The following is a 27,104-nucleotide window of genomic DNA, read 5'->3' as shown; positions in this document are numbered from 1 at the left end:
TTGTATTCATCAGATTAAAAGAAAAAGACAACTTTCATGTCAGGCTTACCGGTTGTCCAGTTTCACTCGCTTTCACGTTCTGCAGCAACTTTTGGAAGTGGGCTTGACGGTGTGATACCAACTCGGAGGGTTTGGGACATGGGGATGTTGGTTGTTCAGAGGGTAAATGGTGAAGGTAGGAAGAGTGGCCCGGAGGACACACAGTGTTTTTTCCTTTCAGTTATGTTCAAATGCAGCTGTTTACATTACGTTTTTACAATTTCACAATATGGCGGACTGTTTACTTAAAGTATAGTTCTTGGACAAAATCATTATCAGTTAGTTACAAGCAGGGGGATAGTGTGATGACTCACAAGGATAGTGAGCTGGATTGTGCGAGGATTAATCACCGGTCAAAAGAGGAAAATTGAGGGCTTACTGTTAACTTTCTCCAGGAGACACCATCAAGAATACAGCTAAAAACCAACTATGCATGGGTATGTGGGATCACAATAACTTTAGTCAACTTTGGTAACCAAAGCCTGTAGGGTAGCCACATTGTTAAAAAACGGTCCTGTTTGATCCTGGGTGTAGTGGATCCAAAAGTACATTTTTAATCACTTAGGGATACCACGTGTGTACCGTCACATAATGAACAAAATCCGGTTATTTATTAAGCCGATAATCAATACAAGGCCTGGACGTCTTAATCTGTAGACCAAAGTAAAAGTCCGCACCCACAGAGATTGAGGAGGAAACACTATGCCAGACTGAGTTATCACATGAACTGTTCCACTGACTCACGTTCATTGCAGAGAGTGGACAACCTACTGGTGTGATGTGGAGCCCTGGCAGAGTTCGATGGATTTTTTTAGGGCGATTTAGGTGGTAAGATAAGGGCCTTATCTTTACTAACACCCCTGCCAGGTCATGGTAGACAGAAGGGACAGTAGACAAGCTGGGCGGTTTTGGTTGTTGGGTTGGTGGTGTTTAAGCATGAAGTGAGGGCTGACTTGAGACTAATTGAGGAGACAAAAAAGATGGAGGACAAAGAACGCAAGGAGCTCCAGGTACACTTTACCAGACATGACCAGTCATAGTAGGATTTGGAGCTGTAACCAAGGGAGAACCCAAAACAATGGTGCATTGCTGAGGGCAAAACGGGGAAGCTAAGTGCTGCTTGATGGTTTGCTAGCAGCAACAACGGCAGAGGGGAAGTCTCATCGGAGAGCTCGTGCCTAAACCTCTCCCGTGACTGTTTTGAGCTACTAGGGTGTCTCAGTGAGACTGGGAATCTGGTTGAGCTTGAACCACTTGAATCCACAGTTAGCGGTCAGAACCTGAATCCAACTAGACCTGGAGGGAACTCCTGTACCCTTAAAAAAAACAGCTCTTATGTTTAATGCGAGTGACGGGGAAGCTCAGAAACTATAGGTTATACCCCAGGGCCCTGTCTTCGGCGGTGAGTCTATGATTAAATGGTTCGACGTGAAGCTAGTTGGTGATTCTTCTCCCCCGCGTACAACACATCGTTTTCGAGCCTCCGGTTCCTGAAAAGGGAACCACGCTATTGTCCAAGCGCAGGGTTCCTCCTGGGGTAACCACTGAAGCAGAGTACATGTAGAAGGTGACTGAACTGTAACCCAAACATCCTTGACTGGGTGTAGACGGATTGGCTAGGGTAGCCAAAATCTGGAGGGTTAGATGACAGATCTGCTGGGTCCATATTTGTACCGCCATATTGTCGTTCTGTTACAGAACGGCACAAGGAGGTTGGACCCCAAAAGAGAGTATGCACAGGATACATCATAAAGCGAGTTATTCATTTTGAAACTATATACACAATATTGAGCAGGTAACAGGCGGGGGGGGGAGGATTCCAGTAGTGAGTGGTGGATGCCAAAACTGGAAAGCCATGATGAATCATGACACCCAAAAATTAATGAGGTTCAGCCAAGCAGCAAAGAGCATTTGCATCTTAACAAAGACCTGACTCAGTCATGACTCACCAGCACGATAGGTCAAGAACCGAATGGAGACAGAAATGTGGTGCCCCTCACTGAGGAATGTGTCTGGGAATATGATTTGTGAACGTCTCAAAGTTAGAAAATCACGTAAATGATTAGCGAACTACCTTACTCAAGGATCTTGGAGAGACAGGGAGCGGTTAGATATACGTAAGGTTTTATAGTTTGCTAGACATCCGGGGCGAAGGAGGTTTTTTCCGAGACGAGTTATATCACAGAATCCTTTTTAAACAACCTGTTACTAGAGAGAATTGGGATCCTATTATCTGAAGGTGTACCCGGGTAACACTTCTTTAAGTAGCCTCTTGGGTTGGGGGTTCATGCAGCAGTAGAGTGGCTTAGCTGAAGGACCTTTGACAATAATGTTGGCGATAAGGATGAAGCAGGTCTAAGTAAGTCAGGTCCTGATTCGTTCTTTTCTAGGGCTACTGCGTGTTAAGGAAACGGTTAGAAATGTGAAGGAGAGATGATGAATTTTATCTTATTGTTAAATTTTGAAGAGGCTCATAAAGTGGTCACTACTCAGAGCTAGCGGAATCGATTGTCAAGAGCTGGGACTCTCTGTCACCTGGCTACAGTGCTGTAGGGTTTCTCTATTGTGAAGAAGTACTAGTCTGATCTAGCATTTCTGAGGGCCTTCCTATACATTGTCAGACTGTCTTGCCAATCAAAACCAGATCTTCCGTTGTGGTGGAACGCCATTAACTTTCAGTTCGCCAGGTTTGTGTTTTAATTGTGAGTTTGGGAGTTAAACCAAGGTGTCGGTGCCGTGCTCATCTCTTCTGTCTTGAGAGGACGACAGATCAAAGTCGTTGGACTAAGGTGTTAGCCCATCTACAAATGTATCCATTTTGGAGCGGCCAAATTAAACTAAAAGCTCCTCTGTTGGGAATTAAATGGGTTGGAGATACTTCCTTAAATTTATAGGCATGGCATCTTAGTGTAGAAGCCTTTGTTTAATTTTGTATAGTGTGAAAGTAAGAATTCAAAACGTATTAGAGACTGGTCTGATAATGAAAGATCTCGTGAAATACTTTAAATTTCCTCTGACTCTACTCCGTCTGAAACGTGGCAGACCTTAACTAGCAGCACATTTTGAATGAGGTTTTTTAGGCATTATATGTGTTTGATTGGATAGAGAATGAAAATAAGTACAGATAGGAAAGTCAAACCAATGTCAGGGGAATGGGAGTTGAATTAGGCCTAACAGACAGTAATGATTATACCTTATTTAAAAACCAAGGTTGACACCAAATGTACAACAGGCCATTATTCTTCCAACACAGTGCCAGGGCGTAAAGCGGCCCAAATAGCCTTTGGGGTGTTGTTGTTATTTGTTTAAGACTATTTATTTATTCTTTACCCACAAGGAATGGGTTGTTTTTTTCCGTTGTGACTGGAGCTTACTACCTAGTGCTCTACAGTTTGTCATATTGTATGGACCATACTGTGAAAACACAAATGAAAGAGTAGTGATCTGAATATTGGCTTCACTTCATGCCTACAGTGCAGTTATGATAACATTCTAAATGCACTCATCATATTGTGGCACATTTTGGATCTAGGCTCTCAAGACTAAAGACGGACACTGGCTGAGCTTCTCACTTTGTGAACATGTGGGCTAACACATCAATTTATTATAGCGGGTTGAGTTATGATAGCGAGTCGAGAGCAACGCTCCGCCCACCGTCAGTTCTCTTCCTGTCCCGGTTATTAACGGATCTAAATGGGTGGTTGTTGCTTTATCAAAGCATTTGAAAAACCGGAAATGTGTTAGATTTTCTCGACAAAGTTTGTGCAGTGTTTCGACCGCTTATGGAAGTAAGTTCCAGATGAGTGCAAAACGGTCAAAGCTTATATCTTCATGAGTCCTTCATTGTGTTCACTTATTTCTCCATTGCTGTCCAGCCTGGCATAATGACTCCGCAGAAACGGTGGCAAATTTAATTTAGGCAGTCATTAAATTTCAATTTATTTAGTGGCTGTGTGTGTTGGGCTGTGTGTGTGTGTGTTGTGTGTGTGTGTGCTTAATATGTGGAACCCAGGCTTTGGAGTGTGATCGCCTCTTCCATACATTGTGCCTCAGCAGGTTAGCCATGAAACAGCAAAAGGTGAATCCATTGCAGCAGTGTGCGTCATTGGGGGGGGGCTAGACGGGACTCATACTCTTTGGCTATTGTGTGTATATGTGTGTGTGTGTGTGTTTGTGTGATGTGGGGGGGGGGGGTCAAGACAGACGACAAATCCAAAACTCGGACATCCCTGTTTTTTATTCTATGTAACAAAATAGTAATTACTTTCTGTTCTAGGATCCTAACACTAGTTTAAACCAAAAAAAAGAAAGAAATCAAAGCAAAAATCATCAAACGGGACAAAGGACATTTACATGACATCAACGCCGTAATGTCGAAGAATAGCCTCATGTCACACCACACAGTACAAATGATCCCGTGCGAAATAAACAGTAGAATATCCAGTTCTAATGTTTGGACACCAGCTCAGACGCGCTGTGCAGGGGTGTTTCCTCTTCATGTTGACCTCCACCTGATACAACCATTCATATCTGTATTTTATTCAGTCTCCATAAGTGTCATCTTATATAGATAGATAGATAGATTGAGGCTTTACTTATCCCAAAAGAAATTTAGATTTAAAAAAAAAATCTTTGAAACACTAAGGGTGACAGTGAATGGTCTTAAGTATTTGAATTGGATACTGCATGAAAAACATGCAATGAAAGACAACAAAAGCAAATCATTAGGTCTGCATGCTTATGGACAAACGTCCAATGTCCTCCTCGCTTGAGCCGTACATAAGAATGGACGTGATCTGAATCAGGCACACATTCAACACTTTGTCATCATCAAAACGTTTCACTCCGTAGCGCTCAGAGGAATTAAACCAAGACCGCGATTATATGAAATTAGTCAAACAAAAGTATGGGACACTATTTGGATTTGCTAACTATTTGCAGATCGTCCTTGGTTTGTGTCAAACTAATCACTGGGTTCTTTGGTTGGTTTAATGGTGTCAAGAAACCCAGTAGAGGATGCTATAATCTAACTCCAACAACACGTGGAGATTTTTAGGATTAGATTTTGCATCCCTCAAATATAGAACGATCTCCAAAGTTTGAATTGCTCATTGTGAACTCATTTCAGTTCTTAATGTGGGGTTTCTGTAAACTAAGATCACAGAGTACAGTCTAGACCGCTCTTTAGAAACCCAATGCAAAAACTCGTAACTGTATTGAATGAACGAAAACAATCAAACTATTTGATGGTCGCGAATCGTTTGTGGTAACTACTTTAGGAAAAAGTTTCAAAAAATCTCGTGACTGTAGCTTTCTAAATGGGAATATGTTTCTGGTTCCTTTACGCTCGGACAGTAAAATTGAATACATTTGAGAAGGGGACAAAACAAGTATGTTGAGGATAGGAGTTGGGATTCTTTCCCCAGCTTTTCTGTTATTTTTATAGACCGGAAACTGATGATTCCAAGAAACAATGCACATAGTTATTGTTGCAGCCTATAAACATACTGTTAGGCTGATTGATAACTCCAATAAAAATGCTTTTTTGTTGCAGTATGTTAAATCTTACTACTAATTGGCTGTAAGCTGTGTAAGATTTTTTCTTGTGTGTTATATCATTTGTTTTGTCCTGGTGTCGCCAGTGAGAAAAGCCAAATGAATATTGGCATTCTCACAATCTTCATTTGCTATGGGATAGAATTTTATATTTACATATCCCGCAATAAAGAGCAACATGAGCGCTCTTTGCTGTCTCCGTCTTGTAATTAAGCTTTGGTTGGTCTAAGCTTCTGCTTCTTTTGCTTATTTTCACTTTCACTTAGAGATCTTATTCTATAAAAGCTTTGATTTCAGAAAGTCCCAGTTCATTGAGTGGGGGCTTCATTCTTTGCTGTATACTTTAACCCTTGTGTTGTCTTTAATCAACGTTTTTTAAGTCCTTTTTTCAAGGTTTGTCAACTTTTTTGACGTTGTACACTATGTAACACTACTGTTAACTTTAGGTTTGACAGTTTATTTGGAATTTATGGTCATAAACCATCTTACAGGAAATTATACCTATGTTAGTTTAGAAAAGGAGAATATAGAATATTAGGCTAAAAGTAAAGAATGGATGTTGAGTGTAATCACAGACTGGATAGTCAGCTTTTACCCCATAATATTTCAAAACCACTTCAATTTGTTTTCTAAATGCGTGTAAATTGAAGACGCCCCAAAAAATGAATGAAAGTAGAGATTTGACTGGCAAAGAGCGTTGTGTGGAATCAATCAGGTTTTTTTGGGTTATTAAAGAACGCTGTATAGGAAAAGGGTCATTTACCCGATGAAACAGGGGGTTACCTACAACAAAACACTCGATTCACCTTGATGACATTTTCTCACTCCACCTTCAGAGTCGGCAATTTTGAGAAACCACAGACTGACAAAGACTATATTAGCTAACACTCATGTTGAATATGTTCTATGTTGTCTTGCATCATGGGTATTCTGGGTATATCAACAGTGGGAGCAGTACAGTTCTTTGAGTGTGTGAGGGCTGACGTTATACGTCGATCCCTGGTGACCTGTAACACAGAACAGTGTTTCTATATTATGCACTGGCACCCCCTCCTATCTTCAGGATTCCCTGTCAAACAACTCTCAACCCATCCGTTTTCAGAAGCCCCCTCTCCGCACGCGTCACCTGTCATTTGGTGAAACATCTATAGAGTAAATACTATAGAACTGCAACGGTATACAGCCAACAAAGACCACACGTCCCCTATTGGAGACAGTACAAAACCGGATACCAGCGGACACGAAAGCAAAGTGTGTGGTGTGGGTATATACATATCATAGTGCTTCGGCGTGAGGGTCACACTCAATTGTACAGTTATACTACACTGAGCATCTCTTTACACAAATGATACAATGCAAAACACACGTGAACACTCGCAAAAGTATCCCGACATACAGCACACACTGAGCTTTTACAGGCATCCATCAGCTCACTCTCTCACTCTCTCACTCTCACAAAACACACACCACACAACAGTACTGTGTCATCATATGAAATAAGGTCGAAGCTATGGTACATTACATATATATCGGTTATATTCATAAATAAGATTACAGTCGTATCGTAAGTGTCATGTACTTTTATCATTACAGTATCGCACAAAGGAGGATCGTCTTTCGTTTTTGGGTGGGAGCGCGTCATTGCTGGGTGAGAAGGAGGAGATGATTCTGGATTGGCGGACAGGAGTAAGTCAAATGTTTTTGCGCAATGCAGAGAAAGTCAGACATTTTTGATGACTGAAGGAAAAAAGGCAACCATCTCTCCCAGGGAGTCAGAATTATTAATACAGGACTTGAAGAGTTGGGGGGTCCACACTGCGACAACTGAAGTGGAGGAAAGCAACGCATGCTAACAGTACACAGATCCTTCATCACAAAGGAAAGGGAGATAGCTGTCTCACACTCAATCCAAAACATAACACCTGAGTCCAATTCTTAGCACTGATCAATTTTCCTGAATTACAGTTTCTCTTCATCTTTTCACGGCCTTATATTTAGTTTATCACGCTCTGAGTAAGTCAATGACTATATCTGTCTCCTACTGCGAATGACTGCTAGCAGAAAAACCGCAGTACTGATTTATTGGTGTATTGTTTCTGTGACACAGTGAGCTTTCAGATTGACGTGCCATCCACACTAACTGATAGGGTGCAATTAGTTTGACATTTGGAAAGTACGCTTATCCACTTTTATCGAGTTGGTGAGAAGGTCGATATCGCTCTCATGCTTCATGTGATATAGGAAGTACAGCTGGGAGACAGTAGCTGCTGAAGAACAAAGAATGAAGCCAAGGGTGAGAAAGTTAGGGAGCGTCCCGCTGTCCAAAGGTAAAAAAAAGGGAAAAAAGCACCCTAAATTATTTTATTATTACGTGTATCTTGTTTGTTCATTAGTACAAAAAAACAAGAGAATTTGATTGTTTTTTTTTTAGCTTTCTGTCGAAGCCACCGTTTGCTGGATGTGGCTCCATATTTCAACTATATCCAAAAGTGTTGTGGGTATGTGCTGCATTCGCATGCTGTTGGAATTATTGGACGAAAAAAGCAGTTCCAATTGAAAATGTCACGGAATGCCCCCTCAGGTCTGAACCACAACTCGAAAGTTGGCGTCAATGACGCAGTAACATGGGGACATAAGTAAGTAAGAAACTTTTCATTAATCACGTATTGCTTTGTAGTTTTTGCAGACATGTGTATTGGTTTGTAACCATTAATTCAAGTAGAGTAACCTAGATTAGAAATGGTATGCAGCCTATTAGCACCACCCCACATTCCTAATGTATAGCTTCCAACTGAAATAAATACTGGAAACAGCTACCGAGCATGTTTTGATTAACCCGTGGTTCCTGTCAAAATTGAAAAATCAACAATTTGGTTGACCTTTTTACTTTTCTTACTTTGTTTGTCACTTTTTTGACGTTTTCAACACTACGTAACCACTAACGTATAACTTTTTTTAGTTGTTTTGGTCAGCAAACTAGGAAATTATACTTGTTGAGTTAGAAAAGCAGAAATTAGGAATTATTGTGACTAAAAATTAAGGAATGATGTTGATGGAACACTACCTATTAACTTTTACAGTTATCTTGATTTATGGTCAATAAACTCTCATTTATAGGAAATTACCTAATGTTTGAGTTAGAAAAGCAGAAATTAGGAATCATGGTACTAAATTAAAGGAATGGATGTTTGATGGATATCACAGACGGAATATGTCAACTTTTACTCATACTATTCAAAACCACTTCACGGTTTTTTTCAATGCTACAAAATTGAATAAGACCCCCAAAAATTACCATCAAAATCACCCCAAGAGCGCTGTGTGGAGTCAATCATGTTATTTTGGGTAATACAATTGGCTAGTTAACATGATATAGGATTACGGGTCCATTGAGACCAAGGACAACATGAGGGTTAAATGCTGAGCAAGAAAATCCAACACATCTCTGTACCGCATCCATCTTGTTTTTTCCACATCCTGAACACAACGTGGAAAGACGACTTCCAACTCAGGCTATGGGAACCATTTGAGGAGCAAGTGAATGCAACATAACTACCAAACGTAACTTATTGACAGCTTTACACTAGCTCGCATGTATCTCATTCACAGTCACAAACAGGTGAGGCGACCCGTACCACCCAGGTTCTCTTCAACCTTTTGCTCTTTTTCAAATTGATTTTGAATCTGAGCTGAGTTCAGCAAAGTTCCTCTCCCTCCATCTGTTATCAAAGCGCTTCCTCTCTACATTTAGGAGGAAGAAGACAAAAGTGTGTGGGGGGGGGGGGGGGCAGGAATGGAGGGAAGAGAAGAGACGGCTTTTTCTGCTTTTCATGTGAACAGTGAACCACAAGGAAGCTTGGCCTTTTCTGAGAATAACGTTTCATCTGGCCGTAATTACTGTCCTCTATCCCACTCCGCACTGTTCAGTGACTCCGCAGTTGCTTCAATTGCTCGTCTAAGAGAAGCAAATCATGTTTAGCATAATTCTGTAATTTTTCATTATTTCACGTTCTGTTAAATCCCTTTTGTGTCAGCCCGGTGCCAAGATTTAAGCGAACACTCTCGTAAAGAGATACAAAGCTGATTTTTCTTCTTCTTTTGGTGCTGAGACGCCATTCAAACATTCCCACTGCACAATATACCAACTGTGATAAGGCATAATTTGTTTACCTTAATAAATACTAAAAGTCTTCCTTAATTTAAGCTGTTATAATAGTCAGCTGGATCTATCACAACTAATAACTTATCTGATAATAATGAATGAAACAACTCATACAATGATCTAATTTCTAAAATCTATTTACATTTCTACATATTTAACCACTGCCGGTCTAGATAGTCACCTCTTTTGGTAATTTAAGCTTTTTCTGGCAAAGTGGGGTGGCAGGGTTCCATGGTTACATGTCTTCAACAGCAAGAGCTCTCAGAGTGACGTTGTAAATTACAGCTCATGGTGCCTCCGAAAAATCATACTACGGTTCTAGTTTTCAAAAGTATGTTGAACGATAGTACACATATTGAGTATGTAGTGCAGAGTAGCAATTTGGACCAACCTGACTCTTAATGAGTAACAACTAAGGATGTTCTTTTCGATATTTGAAACTTTATTTATTTATTATTACTTTGTTTTGCCAGATCTTGACTTTGACATGGAGAGAAAAAAAAATTAACATAAAAAAACATGTACTGGAACAATCACTTTTTGGAAATCTGACTTTGTTTTGAGAGATCTTGACTTTGTTTTGAAGAGAGCTTGACTTTTAGATCTCGCAGTACATTTTTGAATTTTTTTTTTGTTAATTTGTCTTTCTCTCAAGATCTCGCAAAGAAAACTCCGAGATCTTGCAAAACAACCAAGATCTCGCGAATAACGCGAGATCTCACAAACAACTCAAGATCTCGCAAAAGTGTTTGTCCCCAGTACGTGTTTTTTTCTTTTTTTCCTCTATGTCACCTCCGGGCTCCGTTGATTGACCTCTATCAACCTTAAAAATAAATTCTCAGGATTTGAAAAACCAGTATTCAGCAGCTTCAAAGCCAAGCGTGCAACTATTGTAAGTTCTCACACTTTGGTGTCCCCGAGTGTTAAAAAACAAAAACAACACGGGAACATAGCGATGCACGGCAACTAAAACAAACACCAGACTGGTTAATAATTTTACATTATGTGGGGGGTACATTTGTGGAGACAACGCTGTCCGTCTAACCTAATACATGTCCTTTTAATGAAGACCCGCATTCATTGCAATAAGATAGGATTTTTGTTACATGTGTGTTAAAGCTTTAGGCGTAAACGTAAAAACAACGGGCAGCAGATCAGTATACGTCGTGCTGCACAACTGGTACAATTTGGCACACACCACACACTCCCAAACACACACGGGGGGTTTATCTGGGTTCATAATGTGTATTGGCTTGTAAATGTCCACACGCACGTTCTCACATGCAGTACTCCCAGACATATGGACAGCGGAACACAGACTCACGGTATTGTCATTTACGTAATTCTCTCTCTATCATATAGCTAACATTTGTTCCTGTGTCGCTCTAGATGGACCATGTGGACCAAACACAGGCAGTGGTTTGATTGCATTCCTTTTTATCCAAACTATCCCATGGGTGCAAAGCAACCAAACACCCGCTGTTTTCCCATTGCATTCGGTGCCAGAATCAAACACTAGAGTAAGACATTAACCTTGTGTTGTCCTCACGGGTCAAAACTGACACCAATTTGACAGTTTGGTCCCTTTCAGACTTTTGTTTTTAGTTTTCACAACACCACCGTTACTACCGCTAGTTTTACACTACTTTTGGGAATTCATTGTCAATAACCCTCATTATATGGAATATGCCTAATATTTTAGTAAAAAAGTAAAATTATGAATTATTTTGACTAAAGTAAGTTCAGAGGAATGAAAGTGATCAATTGTATTTGCAAAGAGCGTTGTATGGAATCTAATCCATTTTTGTGGTAATTTGGGAAAAAGAAACCCATATTCAGATTTAGGATCAGTATTTAAAGGGTCAAATTTGAGCCAAGGATGACAGGAGGGTTTAAAAGGAATAGCTACATATTTGGAAAATATGTATAGTGCTTTTTGAAAGTGTTAAAAGGTCAAAACACTTCTTAAGACGATTAGCTTAGCTTTGTTTAGATTAGCAAACAGCTAGCCGAGCTCTGTCCAAATGTTAAGAAAAAGCTAAAGTGTGAAAAAAAAAGACTTAAAAAATGAATATCATCTTTAGTGAGTTTTTGAAAGTGCTGGTACTGGTTAATAGATTTATTTATCGTCTACCTATCTTTACCTTTTTCAGTCTGTAGCTCAACATTTATACTAGTGGTCAATCATCTGATGTAATTCAGAAAAAAAGCAAATGTGTATACGTTTTTTAACTATTTTTTCATGACTTTGAAATCAATTGGAAGCAACCTGCTTTGCCATTCGGTCTCAATATGAACATTTTGAAAAGGGGGGCAAAGTATTTACAATATTGCACGTTTACAAAGAAGAAGGAAAAATAGACAAAGGTGCAGTATATATTGTATGCAGGGTGTAAATTTACAAAATTTGAGAATGGGGAATTCCTCTTTTCACAGATCATCAGATTGGATTTATAAGACGCCAGCTAGACTGCAGCAAGTAGTACAGTACCTATAGTGGGATGGCCCGGATGAAAATAATGGCAATCAGAGGTCCCGGCTAATTGCCAGTTCATCACTGCCTCAAAAAAAGAAGGAAAAAGGTTTCCCTACCCTACTCCTGAACTGGTCCCTCCCTTCATTCCCACCTCTCTTCTCTCATCCTCCTTCTTCTCTTGTTTCAGTTCAACTCTCCCTGTGTTCCTTCCCTCCCTCCCTCTGTTTCTCCACCCATCCCCTCCCTATCTTCTGCATGTCACACTGCAGCAGTAGGACGATGGAGGGGTCAGACTGGCGGCCTCTTTAATTCTTCCAGGGAGATCTCATCATTGTGGTCTTGTCCATCTTGGAGAAGATCTTGTCCACAGCGCTGCTGCGGGTCAGCCGTCCTCGTTCTGCGCATCAGTCCAGTGCCGACATCTTGTAGATGGCCTGCACAGGGCGAGAGGGGGGAAAAAGCTTTTCTTTAACCTTATAATAACAGAATAATTCTTCTATAGGAATCAGAAAAAAAGGGAATCTTTGTTTACCAAGTGTATAAAAAAGACAAAATACCTCGATGATCTCCAGCATCTCCATGCGAGTGATTTTCCCATCCCGTCCGATCATACATGTGAAGGCCAGTTGAGTTTCTGCTCAAAGCTGCCTGGAGGTGATGGACAGGGCGCAGATGAACTCTGAAGTCGATGGTTCCATCGCCGTTCTTACAAATGTCCGAAACGCATGCTGGGCGACTTTGAGGCATCACCATATGGGAAAAACTGGAGAGTGGAAAATGAGAAATCAGGTAACAGTTACATAGTGCATCACTTCTTTAAAAGACCTGTTGCATTATGGCAGAGAGGAATCCAATTTGACCCCATACAGATAATCTGATGTGTGCAGTCTGGCAAGAGGTTATTATGACCCAAATTTATATAGCGTATAATGTAAAGCAGTAACCTCTATAACGGAGGAATTATGATGGCAGCAGTGTTGAAGTCAAGACCACCCTACATATCCACGATGTTTTCCCCATGTCTTTTCAGCCGATATCTGTTATCTTCTGCTTTCTGTGTTGGAATTCTAAACTCCGTTGATTTGAGGACTACAGGAAAATGCCTCCTCAGGGGTCTATTTCTAAAACATGAAATATGCGTATGCCACTTCCCACAAAGATTGGACAGGAAATGTAAAGTCCTCCGCGCAAACTCTGACCCATGTGTACACACATTTTGGAGACAAAGAATTGGCGACACAGATGGACGGTGAAGTGGTGAACTGAAGTCAGACAGCAGAAAGAATAACGATACTTCTAATATTTCAAGTATTGATGCTCACGCACACTTGTTCACTCCATATATACATGAAGATTAATCCAGTTGTGGTATTTGTGCATGATTGAGTGCTCATTGTTCCATAAACACCTCCAACTCAAATCTCAAATAAAAGTGCCATGGTGGTGTTTTGGCTATAGTATATAGTTCTGTTAAACTTGTCATAAAGGTCTGGTTTATCAAAGCTATCTCTGCGTGAAATTATGATTATGACTGCAGTAATCCGAATGTCTGAGTGAAGTTTTTGTGCTTTTCTCCCCCAGTCGTCATGATTTGGCATAAGCAAGAACAACTGCCAGTCCATTAACATACGATCACATTTATAGGCTTGATTGATATTTGGTAAAATGGAAGTGTAGGGCGGATTTGATTATAAAGGGACACACTGCTTAAGAGTGTATCACAGTTCGAAATCGATTATTTTAGCGATGCTTTTTTGGCGTGCGTACATTTAGTAGATCTACGCACAGTTTATAAATGAGAACCGTCTCTGCGTACAACAGTAGCTAGATATCGTCCAATCTGAGGACTATGGTTACCGGCTCAGGTCTCTGCAGGGTAAATCCGACTAGTAGACTATCTGTCCAATCGAGACTCATGGTACCGTCTCAGAATCTTGCAGGGTAATCCAGACGGAGCTAGACTATCTGCACGAGGATGTTACTGGTCCTCAGACTCTGGGTAAATCCAGACAGTAGCTAGACTATCTGTCCAATCTGAGGATATGTACTGGTCCTCAGATCTCTGCAGGGTAAATCCAGACAGTAGCTAGACTATCTGTCAATCTGAGGACTATGGTTACCTGGTCCCAGATCTCTGCAGGGTAAATCCAGACAGCTAGCTACGACTATCGTCAATCTGAGGACTATGGTTACCTGGTCCTAGATCTCTGCAGGGTAAATCCAGACAGGCTAGCTAGACTATCTGCCAATCTGAGTTGTCTGATGCACGACTAAAACCCTTTGAAAATACACGTTCCACCAAAACAAAATCCATCTCCGCAGCGCGTGGAGGAAGTCTGGCAATGCGAGACAACCTAACGAGACCAAGTCATCATTAGGGTGTATGGAGACCGAGACAAGACCAAGACTTTGAGGTTGAGACCGAGTCAAGACCACAGACCAGAACAGTTTGAGCACCAACGGCATGCCACGATAAAATTTGGAACTGCTAACCATAGGCACTCCTCAAATTGATCTGAAATTTGATATTGACAGGAAAGGTGGGTACACACTCTTTTGGTGAGCTAAAAGTCGCCCCGAGTCCTTTTATTTTTACATTTATTATTTTTTAATTTTTTATATTTGACCGGGGCACATCGAGGATGATTGAAAAAAAGTGGCAAATGTGGGGGAAAACCACAAAAGACAGGAAAAAATGTATGAAAAAAAATATTTTTAAATGCAATTAAAAAAGAAAACTTTACTGAAGGTGACAAAAAACAACATTGAAAAACACGACAGAAAGTGACAAATTTGGGGGAAAAGTGACAGAAAACTGAATTAAATCAACCCAAAACATCGAGAAAAGTGTAGAAAAAGAACAAAGAAATGTAGAAATTTAGACCCAAAAAACCCAAAGACCGAGTAAAAATGCTGTTGATAAGAGACGAGATCTTCAAAAAAAATGGCCTTGAGACTGGTCTACACCATGGACGGCAGCAAAGGATATGTCAGGTGACGTAATAAAAGAGCGACCTTGTGCGCTGTCATGCCACTGTCAAAAAAATAAAATAATAAAACGTCTATGTAGGGAGGAGCTCGGGTGGATGATGGTTCAAAACAGTGTCAGTGAAAAAAAAGTCAACGTTAGTAACTATAACAGTAACAATTCTATTTAAAAGACACTTTAAAAAACATGTCACAAAGTAACAGTCAACTACATAGCTACCAGTCTACATGTGTAACTAAGTTACTAAAATTTGCTAATTTTACCCAAAATGTATTTTCTAAACCTGACAAAGTGAGTTCCATTTCAACAATAAGCATATGTTAAACTTGGACTCTTTGTCAGGAAACAGCATACATATCGTTTTGGGAGTCACTGATTGTGTTGCTGTGCCATCTCAAAGGCACCAGAGTCACAGTCTATTTCCAAAGCACAGCACCATCAGTCAGCACGGAAATATCAGCTTTATACTATGTAAGAGGGAAGTTTTTTCATTTTATATAACTGTGGAAAAAAACAGTGAGAACAATTTTTACTGCAGTAAATTGTCATGGTTTGGGGTTTTCTGGATAATTTGCCCTTTTTTGCCTCCTTGTGTTGTTTTCTTAGTTTCTCCCCGTTCTTGGGTTATCTCTGTCTTGTGTTCTCTGTGGTCTGCTTGTTCTGTTTCTGTTTTATTTTAAGTCTTTTCTGCTTGTCTTGCTCTTGTTACTTCCTGTGTTCTTCCGCTCTTGTGATTACCTGATGTTTTCCACTGATTCCACTGTCCTCTTGTCACCTGTCTCTGTTACCTTGTGTATCTAATGTCTGTGTTCCCTTGTCTCTTGTCAGATCCGTCTAGTTCGTCCTCGTCTGTAACTCACCTTGTTGCAGTGTTTCTCGTATTTTCCTGTTCCCTGGACGTTTTCCCGTGAGTTATTCCCTGCCTTGTTCACACTTTTTTTGCGCTCTCATCCCCTACCTCTTGTTTTTGAATTGTTGTGCTTTTGTTGATCCCTGGTTTGTGGACTGTGTTTTGTGTAATAAAGCTTATTTTTAAGCTCTGACCGCTCTGCTTTTGGGTTCTCCTTCCGCAACACACACGTAATAGCTTTAAAAAAACACCCCATGTACTACCCAACTTTGTAAAGCCCAGCCCTACTTATCATTAAATAATAAACTCCCATGATTTCACTACCTTTGGCTCTTTCCTATTCATGCCTGTCTCCTGCCCTCCGCCCAGCCTCACCTTGACATAGAGCTGCTGGAACTCCTCCAGGTGAGGATGCCGGAGGGACAGTCTTTGAGGAAGCCTTTGTACCACTGCTTGAGCTCTGCCTCGTTGAATTCGGTGTTCTTGGTCAGGTCGTCCAGAACCTCTGGAGCCAGCTTGCGTTGTGTTTCCCCATGATGCTTCACCTCTCTGGGGTAGGGGACAGCAGAGAGAGAGAGAGAGAGAGATGAGAGTGAGAGAGAGAGAGAGAGAGACGACGACGACAGTATGACACACAGATAAGGAGGCCCTAGCAAACAAACCCAGCAAACAGCATTGGCCCTTGTGTGGTCTCTTTGAAAACAGGAATCGCCTGCACAGGACACACATAGGAGAGCTGCATTGGCTTGGGTGGGCTTTGTGTCAGAACATACAGCATTACACATGTACACATGCTTTAAAACATTCTCTTAGCAAGCAATTAGTCTCCATTATAAAAAACCGAACCTAGAAGCGTTTCATGCTTCTGCATTCAGAGCAGTCAGCACGGTTGACTGGGTGAGTGTGCTGGCACCGTGCGCTGGGCAACCACCCATGTCAGGTGGTTATTATGCATTTTTTCCTATCACTGTGAAAAAGGAAATCGCCTGGACAGTAGATTAAGCTCAAAGGCTACAAAAGGTCTTACTTTTCTATAACGTCTCATATCATAATATCTCAGATCATCCACCACCATGATCACCTGTGTGAGCAACGCCCCCGAGACATCACCGCTATATGGGTCATGAAATGGCCCATTACTGGCTCCTCACCGCACCAACATATCCACTGGTGAGAACCACTGCAGTCCTTCATCATGACGCCAACCCCCTGACTCATAGCCCTGTCTGACAGCTTCGCACTTTGACACCAGGGAGCGCGCCGAGCCAAGCGGCTACAAAACCTCCTCTAAATTGCGAATAGAGACAGTGTGTGAAGACAGTTTAGAGGCCAGAACTAATCTGTCATGCTTTATGTCTGTGAGTCATGAAGAAGAGGACACTAAAGCCACATCCTGCAAAAGGCGCAAATATCTGGACTTTATATTCCTGGACAAGTGGGACGCATGCAGGAGAGACCAGAGCTTAGAAGAAGAGCATAAGTACATTCCAGCGTTTTAACTTGTTTTGAAAAGGTCAACGTGATCTCATCAAATTGAAACACAAAAAATTAATTTCTCTCTTCTCAGCAGGGCCTGAAATTACCACCACCCACCCGCCATGCGGGTGAATTTTGCAATTGGCGGGGTGAACATGTCATATACCTGCCACATTGGAGGTAGCCAATGAGAATTGAGTGATTCAGTGTAACTATCCGTAAGCAGGGTACATAGTTGCCTATCTGCCCGGTCCAATCAGGGGCCCGCATCATGGAAGACATGGATTAACAGCCGGGCCCCTATCGCATTTTCATTACTCGTGACAATCCCAGCAGTCCCACGTGCACCCACTGAACCACTGGGAAAGATAACGGGTCAAATTCACTTCGCTGGTTCTGATATGAAGACGAGAGTGTGTGACTCGAACACTCACATTTACCGACACACGTCCAGCAGAAGACGTCCTGCCAACATGTAGACATTTTAACATCAATGTACGCTGGAAACGTGTTTTCACTATGAAGCCTAGCATTGCGCTGTTTCAATCCTGTCGGCTCGCTGCAGCGGTGGGGCTGCTGCTCCATCCCCCCACGATGACGCACACACACACAAATAAAACACACACATACACACACAATGGATGCAGGAAAACCCGCAGATGAGATGTACAGGAGGACCTAGATTGAGGATAGTACTTATTGTAGGGCAATGATAGTTTAAGTCCTTTATCAAACTGTATGAATGTGTCCCAGCCCAGTGGACTGATGCCTTTATGCTGGATATCAAGGCGGCCCCCCCTACTAAAGCACGGATGATGGTGCAATATCCACGAGTACCAGGAATAGGACAGGATAGGATCTAGAGACACAGGAATTTTTCAGCTTTATGAGGCAAAAAAATACAACTGGTAAATGGTGTCAGAGCACTGTGGATGACAAATATGAAGAAGGTGCAATCAGGGGACTGGGGTCAGCTGGGTGTCCATCTGTTCAGTGCAGTCTGGCAAAATTCAATTCATTCACTTTTTTCAGTTATCGCCGGAAAATAGCTTCCACTTTTATCGTATTTATAGCTGAATGAGACATCAACCAAAAAAAAGCATTTGTCAGAGTTCTATTTCACAAGGAAACTCATTTGAAATGTGCGTGACACAAATGATTAGAGAGTACTCAGGATCCTTAGGTGCGGAACATTTTTTAAGCTTTGGTAATGAGAGTGCTTGTCTTGCACGGACACAAATACGTGCTTTGACAACTGCTGCAGGATGCTTGCAGACAGATGTTTCGGGGCAGCAGTGTGGAGAAGAATACATAAAGGCGTTCATGTTGTGGCAGCATCACCTTACTGCCATTTTCCCTAGAAGCAGGAGGTCACTGTGGATGGAGATCATATAAGTCAGGTATTCCACTCCACCTGCTTCTCAATGACTCCCTGCCAAGCAGCAATTTAGATAGTTGAACTATCTATAGTCTGTGTAATGGCCAATTTGGCTATATATGTTTGTATGTGTGTAGTGTGTGTGTGGGCGGGGAGGTCTGGCTAAATGGTTGGTTGTTACGTCACCTGCGCACCGTTTGTGGGTGTTAATTGGAGGGTATATGGGGACTCACAGGTGAGGTGGATGGGAAATCTGATTCCGGGAAGCACACAGTTTTTCAACCTCAGCTGTGTGAGAGTGACGTTTTTAGATTTGTCTTCTTGGCTTTAATCAATCAGTTGGTCTTTTGTATGTGCTATTATCTTAAAATGTACAATAAAGGATTAAACGTGCTACGACGGCGGACCTCATTATTTGCACCAGCAAGAGTTGGAAAGGCTTTCAGATTTACACCCAGTGGCATTATTTGTGGACAGATTCCACTACAGTCTGGATCAACGGAAGACCATTTCCAGGATGTCATCGCCTGGTGTTGCCATTCTCAAACTTGGGGGGAAACAACAAACTTCGATTTAGTGGCTACACGCTGAAAATGGCAAGGTTAGAGGAAAATTTGAATTGGGCAACAAGGCAGGTGGTTGTGGTTTGGGTTTGAGTTTCTGTTGGTTTGAGGTTCCGTTATAATTTCCTGTTAGTGTGATTTTTCTGTTTTTGTATCTCTCACTCCCCAATGTGAGTCGAGCAGATTTGAGTCGCTCATGCTCAGATGTAGACACTTTCAAATTACAAACAATAACAGAAGTAGGAATCATTCACTACTTTTATTGAGGATTATTTCTCTGATAGCAAAAAATAATATTTGAGAGTTAAAAAGTATTTTGAGAGAGATTTTTGTGCTATTGGTATGAAACGTTTTCTCTCAAATATTTTTTTTTCTCTCATAAAATGCTTTTTGCTCCTCAGTTGATAACATTGTTCTCGTCAAATATTTTTTTTTGTCTCTCAGATCATTTATTTTCTGCATGTAATAAAGAAACAAATCTAGCTCCACCAAAGGTACACATTTGTGCCACAAGGGGTGGTGTTAATTTTGCTTTTACCCTCCTGGACACACACACACACACACACCCAACACCACAACACACATCACACACACACACACACACACACACACACACACACCACAGCCAATTGTGTGTTGCCTCTGACCGAGGCAGATGTAGATTTATCCCCCGTAGGGGAAGCCACCGTAGCGGATAATAGAGTGTCCTGTGGAAGCCGGGGAGAGGTGTCTAGTCAGCCGAGCAAACACACTGGGAACTATCCCATTGAAATAATCACAAAAAGCACTGCAGCAAAACAGGCAACCTGTAGGTTCCTTCTAATCGTCCCGGGTCGTGGGCTGTCTCCCAGTCAGGTGCTCAGGTCTCCGCTAGCTCATCTACTGACGCAAAAAAATTGTAAACTATTCAGGTGTTTGCTGTCTGGAGATAAGCTCTGTGTTTCAGGTTTCTTGGAAAAATCAAATCTCTGTGGCGTTATGCCGTGTCTTTTTGCTGATGTTGTATGAGTGCATTAACACTATATGAATGCACAAGTATGTCCAACTGGGTATGCATGTGTTGCAAAACGATGTGATTACTGTGTTAGAGAAACCCAGAATGGAAAAGGCAGACCCGTAAGCATGAATACGGACTCTTGCTGTTCCTGTTTATTAGGCGTTGGAATCTTGAAGCACTCCGAGTTGATGGCTGTGATACGATGATGCAACGATCATTGATTCATCAAAAAAAAATTCTACATACAATTTATTTTTCTCACTGTGTTTATTACTTTGAAAAGTCAGAGTATGTGTAAAAAGTCGTAATTTAAATAAACAGATGGACGTTTTGTTGTTTATGTGTTATTATATATCTAATATACTATTATATATATATATATATATTATACACGTTTACGCACAAACACACACACTCACTCATACACTTTATAACTAGCAGAAAGCAGGTTGCTGGAAGTTAATTGGGTGAATTAATATCGGTGCGATTTTATGCAACGTTTGGGGGTTGTAAGTAAACAAACCTACATCACCGAGATTGCATACAATCTAAATAACTAAAAAGCTTTACAACTCCAGATGTCACACATAATTGCATGTTCGAATGTTTCTTTAGTGGATAAATTACTTTAGTGAGAGATTTAAATACTTTTGTCCATTACTCTGGGTGGTTACTTTTTTACATCACACACTGTCATGACAACTCTAATCTATGGTAACTAGTGTGTGTGTGTGTTTGCATTTACATTAACAAAAGATTTGGATGTTGAATTTTCTGCAATGAGACCAAGAATCGAGGTTGTTCCCCCACCCCTACTGTTTATTGGGGGGGTATTAATCACTGCAGTGATGACATCACAATGTGGAACTGGATGATTCACATCGATGCGTGACAGACCATAATCAATTTTTGCCCACTGATGTACTTGCTCATTTTCCGGGAGGTGCTTTTTTTATTTTTGCCTTTTGTCTGCGGTCTACTGTGTTCAGAATCCGCTACATTCAGTAAATGTCTTTTTTAAGAGCAGATGCCAATTAAAAGGGGAGGCCATATAAATCTGACTGCATTGGGAAATTAAATCGATTTGAATCGTTGACAGGATAATTGCAGTCGAATCGTAAGACCAGTGAAATTTTACCCTGTTTATAGAAACAGTTTCTTGAATCGCCGCCCACAATACAGTACAATTTATTTAGTGATATAAAAAAGAGTGGTGATGTGCTCACTGATGGCGTTGTTGTAAAAACAAGCACAGTTAGTAGGCGGGTTAAGAATGGGAACTTCCTGTGCACAATTGGTGATGAATCAAAATGGCTGACAGGTGAATGAATTAATGCAACATAGTAACTTTTACAGCTATAGTAGTCAATATTAATAATGATCAATATCAATAATGGATCAAATGACTATGTGCAATGTGGAAAGGGGCATTTCCAATACAAAACTGTGGTTTTTCCTCGGTTTTCGGATTGTTGCTTGGATTTTGCATATTACTGTTTGGGTTCACTCTCATCCATTTCATTGTCGACATACATAAATGTGCTGTATTTATATAGCGCTTTTCAGTCTAATCACTACTCAAAGCGCTTTACATCTACAGGATACATTTACCATTCACACACATTCACACTCCGAGCGCAGCACCGGGGAAACTTGGTGTTCCGTGTCTTGTCCAGGACACTTTGACATGGGACTGCAGGGGCTGCAGGGCCAGGGATCAAACCCCCACCCTTGCGGCAGGCAACCGCTTACCACTGAGCCACAGCCGCCCCATAAACCACAAAAAGCTGTGATAACTCAATGCAGCTACCGCGCCAGCACAAACAGCAGACAGGGAAAGTAAGCGACTGGCTGGTGAACATAGTGCAATTTGAGAGACGGATATTTTCCCCAGGAGTCCAAAACAGAGACAAAGTAGACACATTTTCGGATGGACTCCAACCACCCAAACGGATGCCAATTTTTCTTGTGTCCGTGGATATAATACTATAAGTTCAGCACAATACTATACGATGAGAATATGCCAGTGTTGTGATATAGATTGATCTGTTGCCTCCAAAAAGCCAAATACTGTAAATCAATAAACTGCTTCAAATTGGCCTCTTTCTCATTCATTAGAGTAAGTTAACTGCTCCAGCAATCACCCTGTGTTGCATAACTCATTAGTATTGCGACCCAATACATGGCCATGGTTCTGAATAATTTAGTAAAACAAAATGGACATTCGTCAGATTTTTAGGCCGCCTTTTCTGTGGAGCACTGCTACTATCTGCTTCCTCACAGGAATCAAGTGTGGATGAATAAAGACTTGGGACGTAACAGGGCAGCAATGCAGATTTCCATAGCTTTATCACAAAATTACCATTTTTAGTTTTAAAGCCACAGCTTACACAGGATTAAAACTCTGTATGCCAGTACATTCAACTCACCCCTTTGGTTCTAATTTGAACGTTATTCACTGTAAAAATAGACCTTGCAGCCCACGTCCACACAGGATGGTGGCGACAAGGAACACACTGAGGTTGGATGCATGGTGATGGGGTGAAAACACAGCACGGTGAACGTGGATCGTCTGAATACGCTGATTTTTAAAGTGATATAAAATACACTCATTCGCACACTGCCCATAAAAAGACTTCTGAAAAAAAACAAAACAAAAAGAACTACGGTTTCTCAATAGCTCAAGCAAAAGTAATAATAGAATCTCATAATCCCTGTATACACGTCTCTGCAAGTGACACTTTACAGACTCTTCTAGAGTCCTTACTAGAGCCTGCGATTTTTAAGGCTGATACGATACAAATGTTTTGTTTTTTTAATTAATACGTTCTCCACTAAACACAACAGAACAGAGGAACGTTAAAATATATTCAAGTTCTGATAACAAAATGTTAATAAATGCAAACTTAAGACATTAACCTTTTGTAGAGTGCCCTAGTGGACAAACCTAGCCCCATCGTAACATGGTTGTCCGTTTTCCTTTCATTTTTTAAAGATTAATTTATCAATCTGAATATTTAAATATATATTTAAATGCCAATACCCATCGTTCAGGAAATTAGTCGCCCACCGATATTTGGTCTTTCTCTACCCCTCCACCGTCTGTCCCCCCCCCTAATTGGACCACACCACCACCCAGGTATGATAGGGTCAGCTAAACTAAGCTTCAACATTAACACTTAAGTTTCTCAAAACTTACAATTGGTAGATGGTACGGTTGACATTACTATTTATACATATATGTGCACCCACTACAATAAGCACCCAAACATTAGAAGTATTATCATTCACTGCAAACTATTTTACCTACAACCTGAGGATTGCCCAGCCCCTCCCTACAGAAAGGACCTGATGAGGCAAACCTGCATGCACTCTCCTGATGAAGCTGTGTCTAGGAAATGAGAAGGCTTTTTCACATCCAAAAAAACTGCTATTTAACACCAATTACAGTAGGGCTGCACATATGAGAAAATCAAATATCACAAGATTTTGAGCAAATACAGGAATGTTGATATTGCAGCGATATTGCAGGGTTGACCGTTGGTGCTTTTACAAAATATTTAAACAACAGATCTGATAAACACTCATGATAATGTGTATATAGTGGCCAAGTGGGTAAAGGCAAACAATGAAACAGCTACTAGTCTGGTTATTCCATGAAATTCATCAATTGACCGTAATGCAGCCTTAAAACCAGGAAAAGACCGAAGAAATTTAATTTAATTTGTAAGGAAAATGTGCAATTAAAACATAAACGTAACTATTTGCTGCATTGCACCAGATTAGCCTTAGGTACTAATTACAACTGCAGTCCCACAGGAAGCACGAATACAAATATAACATTTTTAAGTCATACATCGCTCAGCAAGTAAAAACTAGCCGTTTATTACATTTCGTATCACACACACACACACCCACACACCCACACACACACACACACACACACACACACACGCACTAGATGATCAAGACGTTGGCTATGCACAGCACAACCCCTTATTCACGCAACACGCACACACACACACACACACCACACACCCACACACACACACACACACGCACACGCACACCACAAGAGACTAAAAGTACTGAGAATGTATAACTATACAAATAATCAACAGATCCACTTAAAGATCATCTCAACAATGCACGCACACTGTTAGTTAGATAGATAGATATTTGTTGGGTCAATATCTATCTATCTATCTATCCATCATCATCTATCCATCTATCCTCTATCTAACAGTGTGCGTGCATTGTTGAAAGATTTGAAGTGATTTAGATTAGCTTAACAGCTACCAAACAAACCCACAGCTTTTACATTACATGGAAATATGTGATGTGTGCAATGTGTTGTTGAATATCGCATAACAATATACGTGCGATAAAGAACCATAGTAAAGTGCACTCAGTTCTGCATTTCTGCTGCTCTCAGTATTCTGCTAAAATACAACACATTGCTGTGATTAAAATAAATGAAAGGAAATCATTTCCAAAATTCTTTTATGAACAAATTGATATTGCATATAAGGCACCACTAAACAAAGAACGTCAGTCCACATTCAAAGTGAAGTTTTCTATTCTATTTCTTTCAACTTACAAAAATCTCTTTCTTTTGCGATCGCCTTTTGCAATGTGAATACTGCGCCAGTTGAACGCTGTTTTTGTGTGCCACGATGTCTTTGACAGTCTCTCCACACACACACACACACACACACACCACAACACACACACACACACACACACACACACCCACAACAACACACACACACACACACATATCACTCAGCAAGCGGGACAACCAGCTTTTTAGCTCACACACACACACGGTCACTGGAACTAATTCACTGACATGAAAAATTATAATATAGGAGGAGAATGGACACAGCTAGAAAAGGCTGTGAGTGAAAAAGGGGGGGGGGGTTGACTCAATCTGGACTCACACCTCTGAGGGAAAAGACAAAGAAAAGACAGGGAGAGAGACAAGACTGAAAAGGTGATGAAGATGGAAGGCAGCAGGGATGATAAGCAGATTTTAGAAAACTGCCCCAACGGCGTTCGATAGAGAAGGCATGTGTCTCATCACGTCTGAAGGACTAAGCATCTACCAGCCCTGTGAGACAAAGACGAACACAACGTCTATCTGAGGTGTAACTGCGTGGGAGACTTTGCGTTGTCACTGGTGTGTGTGTGTGTGTGTGTGTGTGTTGTGTGTGTGTGTGTGTGTGTGTGTGTGTGGTGTGTGTGTGTGTTGTGTGTGTGTGTTGTTGTGTGTGTGTGTCAGCTCAGCTTGATTACTGATTGGATAAGATGCAGTTTGCGTGCCAGTCAGTAATATAAAGCTCACATTGGATGGCAGTTTTCTTTCAATCAAGGCGCTTTACTGTTATAAGCTGATGTATGCCATGAATATTATTCATCAAGTAGTTCTTACAGCGGCATCTGAGGACTAACAATCAACGCTGTCGGGGGAAAACCTTGTATGTCCAAAACGTGGTTTTTCAGGGAAAAAAGCCTAATTAACCCTTGTGTTGTCTTCCCGTCAAAATTGCTATCAACACTTTGTTGAGGCTTTTATCACTGTTTTGAACTTTTCTTACATTTTTCCCTTTTTTTCCAACAATTTTCACGCTTTTTTCAATGTTAGCCACTTTTTGGACGTTTCAAACCACCTAACACTGATTTGTTGATGTTAGTTTACAGATTTTGGGAATTTATGGTCAATAAACCTCATTATAGGAAATTATACCTACATGTTGAGTTAGAAAGCCAAATCAGGTATTATTTAGACTAAAATTAAAGGAATGGATGTTGATGGATATCACAGACTGGAATATGTCAACTTTTCTCATATTTTTCAAAACCACTTCAATTTGTTTTTCCAATGCATAAAATCAAAAATAAGACGCCCCAAATTAATGAAAGTAGAGATTGTACTTGGCAAAGAGCGTTGTGGTGGAATCAATCATGTAATTTTGGGGAATTAAAAAAATTGATATAGGAAAATAGGTCAATTTGACCCAAAGACAACATGAGGGTCAAAAAACACTGTGTACTTCAGACAAGCGTTCTTTCCATTCATTTATTACAGATATCTAGCTAGCGGCGGATTTACCCTGCAGATTTGAGACCTGAGGACCAGGTAACCATAGTCCTCAGATTGGACAGATAGTCTAGCTTGCTGGAACATGAAGGATATAGATGAGTAAAGTAGTAATGTAATGTATGTTGGGCTAAGGCTAAAGGTCCAGTGATGTATGTATGGCTGGTCGTTGTGGATGGTGCATTGATGACAAAATAATGAAAAGTAAGTGCTGCCTGTAATTGATGAATGGGGTATAGTGCTGACTTTATGAGTAGTTAAATCAATAAGTCAATGAAAGAACAATCTTTCTAATTGTTTAAAGTGGTTTATGTACAAATCCCATTGTTTTTTTCAATAAGGATTTTAAAAGGTAGACTGACCACGAGCTACAGGGTTGTGTAGCGAAGCTTTCTGCTAAAAGTGCTCTTATTCTGCTCATTTCCAGGTTCATAATTGTGTTTTGAGGTTGTACCGGAATAGGTTTACATGGTTTAATTTCATAAAACACCATGTTTTTGTTGTACTGCACATTG

At 40.8% G+C, this 27,104-nt stretch overlaps 1 protein-coding gene and 1 pseudogene across 1 annotated transcript in view; both read right to left on the bottom strand.

The window, feature by feature from the left end:
• The window catches only part of LOC116701441 (hippocalcin-like protein 4), an 80,402-nt gene that overhangs the window by 37,804 nt on the left and 15,494 nt on the right, over window positions 1-27,104 (bottom strand). The window lies entirely within an intron of this gene.
• On the bottom strand, window positions 12,422-17,269 carry LOC116701997 (hippocalcin-like protein 4; annotated as a pseudogene).

This window comes from Etheostoma spectabile, chromosome 14 (assembly GCF_008692095.1).
Source record: "Etheostoma spectabile isolate EspeVRDwgs_2016 chromosome 14, UIUC_Espe_1.0, whole genome shotgun sequence".
Lineage (NCBI taxonomy): Eukaryota > Metazoa > Chordata > Actinopteri > Perciformes > Percidae > Etheostoma > Etheostoma spectabile.
This window is presented reverse-complemented; position numbering and strand designations above follow the sequence as displayed.